Source organism: Coregonus lavaretus (assembly GCF_964263955.1).
Source record: "Coregonus lavaretus genome assembly, contig: HAP1_SCAFFOLD_787, whole genome shotgun sequence".
Lineage (NCBI taxonomy): Eukaryota > Metazoa > Chordata > Actinopteri > Salmoniformes > Salmonidae > Coregonus > Coregonus lavaretus.
This window is the reverse complement of record NW_028163316.1, coordinates 230,826-240,688: the sequence shown is the minus strand read 5'-3', so window position 1 is coordinate 240,688 and position 9,863 is coordinate 230,826.

Below are 9,863 nucleotides of genomic sequence, written 5' to 3'. Positions count from 1 at the left end.
AACGGAGACAGACAGAACTCCAAACCAGAGCGACACAGACTCCAAACGCCCCAAAACATGTGGATATTGTGGATACAAAGTGCATGGCGAAAAGGGGAATTGCCCAGCTAAAGGCAAACAGTGTACTAAATGTGGAAAATGGAATCACTTTGCAAAAGTGTGCAGTTTACCGTGGAAAAACAGTACATGCAGTGAGTGAAGATGAAATGTCAATCCAAGAGTCAAATGCTGACGAACTGTTTATTGATTCAGTGACACAGAAAAGTCAGATATCAGAGACAGAGCAAGCCTTTGCTGACATTGAGATAGGAAGACAAGGCACAGAGCTAAAATTCAAACTAGACACTGGTGCACAAGTAAACATTATTCCTCTGAGTAAGTACAGAAGCTTGACATCTGCGTGTGAGCCAGTGGCGGTTCTAGACACATTTTACTAGGGGGGCCAAGGAGGGGCCAGTGTTTAATCAGGGGGGCACACATAAAAAAACTGGCAACACATGATATTCAAAGATTATAAACTTTATTTTACTTTAAAATCATATGACATTTATTATAACACGTATTTTGTACAAGAGTGCAGATGCAAGAGAGATAGTGCCATAAAAATGAAAAAAATAAATAAATAAAAAAAAATTAAAAAGTACAGGGTACAAATACAGGGTTCATATTCAATGTGAACAAAACTCCAGGATACAACAAAGGGTACAACAATGTGCCATTTCCTATTTATGGAAGCCCCACTACTGTGGACAGTTGATTCCACATTTTGTTTTAAGAAAGAAAACTTTCTGAGTGATTTATAAACAAAACACACTACCCTGTATCCATTTAGGTAAAATAAACCAAATCAGAAAAGAAATTCAATTCAAAGAGGCTTTACTAGCATGACCATATTGACATACAGTATTGCTAAAGCACATAAACAGGGAAACGTGTTACACATTAACATCCAGTAGTCCAATAGGATGCAGACAATAAACATTAAGTTAACATTCGTTTAAAAGCAACAATCATGTCAACACAATGTAGCAATATGAACAACACTGATGGATATCAGCAACAACATGAAAACAAGAATATTACAGGTGTCTGTGTGTGTGTGTGTGTGTGTCTGTGTCTTTGTGTACTTCACTGTCAGTTGATGAGCAGGTGTACAAAAAAAGGCTTTACAACATATATGGGCAAGTCCATTTAGGACAGCACATTTCCACCATAGTTCACATTAGGAAAAAATGACAGCATGAATGCTCACTAAACAAACATATACTACATATACCTTTTTATACACATTTTTTTTCAGTAATTTTTTAAGAGTGAAAGGGAAGTAAGCAATCGCTCATCATAGGATCATACATATTTCAGTTACAATATTAGTTACAATATTAGTGTTAGTTAGATCATCATGTCAAAGCTGGACCTGCAAAGTCTGAACGACACAAGTGTGCAATGATTGGAGTGATTTTGTTTCTTTTTTTTCTTGCTTTGCTTGTTTTCAAAAGGAAAAATCATAGTTGGTAAAAAATAAAATAAACTTTCGTTGAAAGGTATCACACTGTATAATTTACAAATATCTAAAGAGGTTTAGTGGATGCCATAAAACATCTGTGGAGCTTGAAGATTTGTAGTACATAGATGTTTGGCAGAGATAATTCAAAAGAATAAAATCATAAACTCTATCTATCTATCGAGAGAGAGAGAGAGAGAGAGAGAGAGAGAGAAGTGTTTCCTTAGAGCAGTACATGCAGCAATCACTTAATGGAGTGATGTCATAATGGGCCACAAAACTTTGGGGATGTGGATGGAAAGTTACAGGCAGGAGAGGGGAACCAACAGAAGCAGGTCTTGAGACATGAGTTTGCCCCTTTTTGAAAACCTCTTGAGAGAGGATTGGTGGGATATATATACATACATACAAACATACATACACTCTAGTAGTGTGTGGAACTACTGGTACTGTGAGGAAAAAAAGATAGATGATGTAAAATGAAAAATAAAACAAGCTTCAGCTTCTTAAGACACGGTGGGTTCATCTAAGTAGACACATGTAACTTCATGTGGACACCAGACTGTCTTTGTCTACACATCTAACTTCATATGGACCCCAGACCGTCTCTGTTTACACATGTAACTTCATATGGACACCAGACTCTTTGTCTACACATGTAACTTCATATGGGCACCAGACTGTCTCTGTCTACACATGTAACTTCATATGGACACCAGACTGTCTTTGTTTACACATTTAACTTCATATGGGCACCAGACTGTCTCTGTCTACACATGTAACTTCATATGGACACCAGACTGTCTTTGTTTACACATTTAACTTCATATGGACACCAGACTCTTTGTCTACACATGTAACTTCATATGGGCACCAGACTGTCTCTGTCTACACATGTAACTTCATATGGACACCAGACTGTCTTTGTTTACACATTTAACTTCATATGGGCACCAGACTGTCTCTGTCTACACATGTAACTTCATATGGACACCAGACTGTCTTTGTTTACACATTTAACTTCATATGGGCACCAGACTGTCTCTGTCTACACATGTAACTTCATATGGACACCAGACTGTCTCTGTCTACACATGTAACTTCATATGGACACCAGACTGTCTCTGTCTACACATGTAACTTCATATGGACACCAGACTCTTTGTCTACACACACACGTAACTTCATGTGGACACCAGACTAACTCCATTCATTTTACCGGTGGTATTGAGAACAGATAAACCCACCGTGTCTTAAGAAGCTCAAGCTTGTTGTTTTATTATTCATTATATCTCTTTTTCCTCACAGCGGCACTCATACGCTACTAGCGTATATATCATATAGATACACTACAGCAACAGGATACGGCGGTTGTGCTGTCTGGCAAAACGGTCCACAAATACATCAAGATCCAGAGCCTTGGCCCTTCTGGACTCTATGCTCAGGACACCAAGATCACTGAGTCTCTCATCACTAGTGGTGGACCGCAGGAAGGTTTTTATCAGTTTCAGTGTGGAGAAACTGCGTTCGCAAGAGGCTGAGCTTACAGGAAGGGTTACAGCAATCTTGCACAGTCTAAAGAGCTCAAAGAAAACTTCCCTGTATGGCTCAATAAAACAAACCAGCTCAACTGTACTGCATGGCTTTTTGACTTCACCACTCTGTATTTTTTTAATATATATACTCTTAAATTGATGGAGCTCATGCCCTAAATCATCAATGTTTGCATTATACAAACGGCCAAATGAAAAAACATTGCTCTCCTTTAAAAAGGTATCACTCTGGGGACTGAGAGACTGTATGCTTCTCATGAGCTCACAGTTTGTATTGGAGAAACGTCTGTTCAACTCATTGAGCATGCTGTCAATTACAGGATAGGAAAATGATGTGAGAAACATATCTTTGTCACGTTCTACCTCCCTCTGACCAACAGTGCTTAGCGTGCAGTAGCCACTGAGTCTAGAGCTCAGCATTTTCTGACGTTTCGCCACTGACCTTGTTGCAGAATCACACTGCTCACAAATATTCAATGCTTCATCCCACAACTCATCAAAGAAAGACTCCTGCCTGTGGTCTTTCAATGTCAGGACTAAAGCATTTACTAAGTCAACAGCACTTGACAGATCAACAGTTTGTGACTGTAACATGTCAGACAATAGCTTTGTCTCCCCAAACAACTTACGCAGAGTAACAAGATGCACAACAAATTCTAGGTCAATTTGAGCAAGAAGACCTCGGGCCTCAACAGTTCTTTCACCATGACGTTCTTGAGCAATCTCTTGCAGTAGTCGTTTAAGGGCAGGTAGAGTGTCCATGATATTACGTAGGGCTAGAAATCGGCATGACCAACGTGTGTCGCTTAAACGTTGCAGCTCTCTGGTTCTGCCATACATTTCTCTTTGGAGAGACAGCCATTTTGGGTGCACATATGAGGAAGAAGTAAACATATAAAGACTCTGTAACAAAGAAAAAAACTCCTCCGTTTCTGGGACACTTTTGACTACATCAACTAACACTAAATTCAGACAATGAGCACTACAATGGACGTAGAAGGCAAATTTAGCCTGTTCTTTGATCCTTGCCTGAACCCCTGAATGCTTACCGCTCATAACGGCAGCGCCATCGTACGCTTGGCCTACGAGGTTATTTTTGTAGTCCAGGCCATAACGTTCCAGTAAGTGTACTATTTTTCCAGTAAGCCCTGCTGCATCTAACCTCTCTGCAGATTCAAAATGGAGAAAACTCTCCTTAATGGCCCCATTGTAATAGTACCTGAGTGTGAAGGACATCTGTTCTTTTTTTGAAATATCCTTTGTTTCATCTGCCATGACGCTAAAAACCTCACTTTTCTTCACTTCTTCTATGATTTCAGACCGAACCATTTCTGCCAAACAACCCAAAACCTCATTCTGGATGATCTTGCTTGTGTACTTTGCATTGTGAATGGAAGTTAATCTTCTCTTAACAAGTTGGTCGTGGTTAGCAACTGTGTTAAGAATTTCCCTAAAGTTTCCTTTGTTAGTGGACCCTTCAGATTCATCATGTCCTCTTTGTGCTATGTTTTGTGTAGCTGTAAGCAACAGCACTTCCCCAACTGTTTTAATGTATGCCTGATTTTCTTGTACTTGTTTAGTGTGTTCTTTGTCAAGGAGATCTGTTAGTGTTGCGTCAGTTCTAACAGCTCTTTGATAATCCCTCCATGCGATCATTGCACACTTGTGTCGTTCAGACTTTGCATGTAGTGAAAACCCTGCATTTCTCATAGTTGCCTTTTTCCAGTTTGTAAAACCAGGTGTTGAAACAAAAACGGTGTCTGGGGCATTTGGTGTGCTAAAATGTCTACATGCATAGCAACATGTAGAGTCCGTCATTACAGAATACTCAAGCCATGGATGAGTAGTGTACCAGTTTGGTCTGAAGCTTCGTCTTCTGTCCCCCATCAGTGTGGTTGGGAATATCTTCAAGTTCGGCTGTACTGGTACGTCATACTTAGACTTGCTGATATCTGAAGAAGATGGACAGTAAACATAGGGCACAACTACAACATTTATTTACTGTATATCTGCATGTATTTCAAAATGTAGGCAAAGTATTTACTTAAAAAAAAAAAACAGAGCCATATTGACACAAAAAAGAATTAACAGCAGAAAGCAGCATTTTAAGGACACCCAGCAGGCCTACCATTACATTGTAATTGCATTGCTTTGCAAATAGTAAGAACCTTCCTCATCACAAACCTGATGGTGCAGTACTTGATCCACATGGATCCACTTGCTGTCCCTCTGGCTGTTCATCTCTCTGTCCCTGTATGCTTTCTTCTTCATGCTTCTCACCCTCTTCTTCATTCTCCTCGCCCTCTTCTTCATTCTCCTCACCCTCTTCTTCATCCTCCTCACCCTCTTCTTCATCCTCCTCACCCTCTGGAATTTCCCTCTCTTTGTCAGACCCCTCACTTTCATCACATGCTGGCTCTCCCTCTTCCTCAACTTTCTCAAAACCTCGATTTGTTTCTCTCACTTTTTTGTTTGCTGGGGCAAAAAATGACTTTATGTCCCTTCCTCGTTTCATGATAACTATTAGAAGAAGAAAAAACGTAGGGGCATGCATTACATTTTGTTACCTAACCATCCCTCCCTACTTAACACTGGCAGATAACCTGTTGATTACTTTACTAAAAATGTATTTGTTATCGCGATGCAACAGCCAAGACGGATGAAGTTACGTGGTTAACATCACAACATTGTGTAGACCTAGCAAGGATAGCCTACTAACATTTGGATATTTGCTTCTGCTTCGATGAGTTTGCTTAGATATGATTACATTTCTAAACAAATCGAGACCAGACATTTAAAAACTTGATTTGATTTATGTGTGAGGAACAAAAGGAACATGTAGGCTATGTGCAAGAACAACAAGTCACTTATGATATTAAATCGTTTTGCTTACCTTCGACTCCTGCAAAATCGTAGCTCCTCTCGCAAATAGTAGTTGCTGAGCTCTCATTCACCGAAGCAGCACCACACGTGGCAGGCAGGCAGATGGCAGGATACAGTTTTTGGGTGCGCCACTCTAATTTACCCGTGTAGAACGTTGCCGTGTAGAGCGTTGCATTAGTTCCGCTTTTGGCGCTCGCGTGTAAAATAGTTATAAATTCATAATTTTTTATTTGGTCAGCACGGGGGGGCCACAGGGGTGGCCAGGGACATTTCCAGGCCCCGGCCTCCGTGTAAAACCGCCACTGGTGTGAGCTACAGCCCACCACGCGCAGACTGACTGGTTATGGTGGTGAACAGCTCCCAGTAAAAGGCACATGCACTCTCAAATGCAAATACAAGGAAAGGGACATGATGTTGGACTTTTACGTTGTTGACACTCGAGCACCTGCAGTGCTAGGTCTTAAAGCATGTTTAGACATGGACCTTATCAAGCTAGTTTTATCAGTGACAGCACCAGTAGAGATAGAGAATGTCATGGAGGAGTTTGCTGATGTTTTTACAGGAATAGGACTATTCCCAGGAGAATGTACCATTCACCTTGACCCAGACGCAACCCCTGTGGTCTACCCACCGAGAAAGATTCCACTTGCTCTCCGCGCCCGTCTGAAGAAAGAGTTGGAGAGCATGGAGCAATCTGACATCGTCACCAAGGTTACAGAACCGACAGATTGGGTCAACGCGTTAGTGGTGGTGGAGAAACCACGCACAGGCAAGCTCAGAGTATGTCTCGACCCAAGAGACTTGAACAAGGCTATCAAACGCCCCCATTACCCCTTACCGACGCTAGATGGCATCACACACAAGCTAGCGGGCGCACGCTACTTCAGTGTCATGGACGCCAGATCAGGCTACTGGGCTATCAAGCTCACAGAAGAGTCATCTAAGCTCACAACGTTCAACACACCGTTTGGACGCTACAGATTCCGTCGCCTGCCTTTTGGGATTATCTCAGCCCAAGACGAGTTTCAGCGAAAGATCGACAAGGTGTACGAAGGCCTCGACGGAGTCGTGGCAATTGTGGACGACATCCTTGTCTATGGTCGAACCAAAGAGGAACACGACAGAAACCTCAACGCGATGCTGCAAAGGTCCCGCGAGAGAGGAGTCCGGCTCAACCCCGAGAAGAGCACAGTCGGCGCTACAGAGGTCAGCTACTTCGGACATCTTCTCACAGCGAATGGAATCAAGCCAGATCCGCAGAAGATCTCAGCCATAAAGGAAATGGAGCCACCAAAGAACCGCGCAGAGCTGGAAACAGTGCTTGGCATGGTCAACTACTTAGCCAAGTTCGCACCCAGCCTCTCCAATGCTAATGCACCCCTGCGTCAGCTGCTAAAGCAGTCCAGTGAGTTCCTCTGGGACAACCAACACGACATCGCTTTCCAGAAAGTGAAAGACTTGATCACGAGAGAACCAGGACCAATCCTTGCCTACTACGACCCCAACAAAGAGCTCAGACTCCAGGTGGACGCGTCAAAGTATGGACTAGGGGCAGTGCTACTGCAAGAAGGAAAACCCATCGGCTACGCTTCCAAATCTCTCACAGACTGTGAAATCAACTACGCTAAAATTGAAAAGGAGCTGTACGCCATTCTGTTCGGATGTAAGCGTTTCCATCAGTATGTCTATGGACGACAAGTCATTGTGGAATCAGACCACAAGCCCCTCGAGTCAATCATGAGGAAACCGTTAGCCGCAGCCCCGCCAAGGCTACAGAGAATGATCCTTCAACTACAAAAATACGACTTCACAATCACTCACCGTCCAGGCAAAGACATCCCTGTCGCAGACACACTCTCCAGGAAGTTTCTTACCTACAAGGACAGCAGCCTCAGTGAAGGCATGGACATGCAGGTGCACACTGTGTACAGCAACTTACCAGTTAGTGACACAAAACTGAAGGAGATCCTAGCAGAAACAGAAAAAGACACACAACTCACACAGCTGAGGAAAGTCATACAGTCAGGATGGCCTGAGGAGAGGAGAAAATGCCCTCAGAGCGTCTCAGAGTTCTGGAACCATCGTGACGAACTATCACAGATCAAAGGAATAATTTTCAAAGGAGAGAAAATCATCATTCCTACCAGTCTCAGAGAAGAGATTTTGACAAAGATCCATGCTGGACACATGGGCATGGAAAAGTGCAAACAGAGAGCACGGGACATTTTGTTTTGGCCCGGAATGTGCAAACAAATAGAGGACATGGTTGGTAAATGCCCCACCTGTCTTGAACGACGCCCCTCAAACACCAAAGAGCCAATGTTACCTCACCACATGGGTGGTCTTAACCAATCATAGCACAGTATGATATGACAGTATAATGCATCCAATTACAATTCAGTATGCTGACACATATGAATATTACAGCGGGGTGCTCACAGATCCCAACGCTAGCTCTTAAAATGGCTTCGCTGCAACGCGCTGATGATGCGTGCACATGGTACCATTTCTCCAGATTTTTATTCCTGCTCGTAATTCCTTCCTGGCAGGCCTACAGGGGAGACATATGCATGTGGAGCACAAAGCTGCCAAGGAGATGTATGTTGGAGTATTTAGGAGGTCTACTTTACTGTTCTGTTCTCACCTAGACCCTCACCCTCTAGCATCGGTCAAGTCATCAACTGAAATCACCCCACCCATCAGACTGTGGTGCATTAAACACAGGCACTTTTCAGCCACAGTTTGGTGGGGCACAGCGGGATCACACACACACACGCATGTGCGCACACACACAGACACACACACAATTCCTTGTGGATATACAGTGGGGGAAAAAAGTATTTAGTCAGCCACCAATTGTGCAAGTTCTCCCACTTAAAAAGATGAGAGAGGACTGTAATTTTCATCATAGGTACACGTCAACTATGACAGACAAAATGAGAATTTTTTTTCCAGAAAATCACATTGTAGGATTTTTTATGAATTTCTCAATACTTTGTTATATACCCTTTGTTGGCAATGACACAGGTCAAACGTTTTCTCTAAGTCTTCACAAGGTTTTCACACACTGTTGCTGGTATTTTGGCCCATTCCTCCATGCAGATCTCCTCTAGAGCAGTGATGTTTTGGGGCTGTCGCTGGGCAACACAGACTTTCAACTCCCTCCAAAGATTTTCTATGGGGTTGAGATCTGGAGACTGGCTAGGCCACTCCAGGACCTTAAAATGCTTCTTACGAAGCCACTCCTTCGTTGCCCGGGCGGTGTGTTTGGGATCAATGTCATGCTGAAAGACCCAGCCACGTTTCATCTTCAATGCCCTTGCTGATGGAAGGAGGTTTTCACTCAAAATCTCACGATACATGGCCCCATTCATTCTTTCCTTTACACGGATCAGTCGTCCTGGTTCCTTTGCAGAAAAACATCCCCAAAGCATGATGTTTCCACCCCCATGCTTCACAGTAGGTATGGTGTTCTTTGGATGCAACTCAGCATTCTTTGTCCTCCAAACACGACGAGTTGAGTTTTTACCAAAAAGTTCTATTTTGGTTTCATCTGACCATATGACATTCTCCCAATCCTCTTCTGGATCATCCAAATGCACTCTAGCAAACTTCAGACGGGCCTGGACATGTACTGGCTTAAGCAGGGGGACACGTCTGGCACTGCAGGATTTGAGTCCCTGGCGGCGTAGTGTGTTACTGATGGTAGGCTTTGTTACTTTGGTCCCAGGTCTCTGCAGGTCATTCACTAGGTCCCCCCGTGTTGTACTGGGATTTTTGCTCACCGTTCTTGTGATCATTTTGACCCGACGGGGTGAGATCTTGCGTGGAGCCCCAGATCGAGGGAGATTATCAGTGGTCTTGTATGTCTTCCATTTCCTAATAATTGCTCCCACAGTTGATTTCTTCAAACCAAGCTGCTT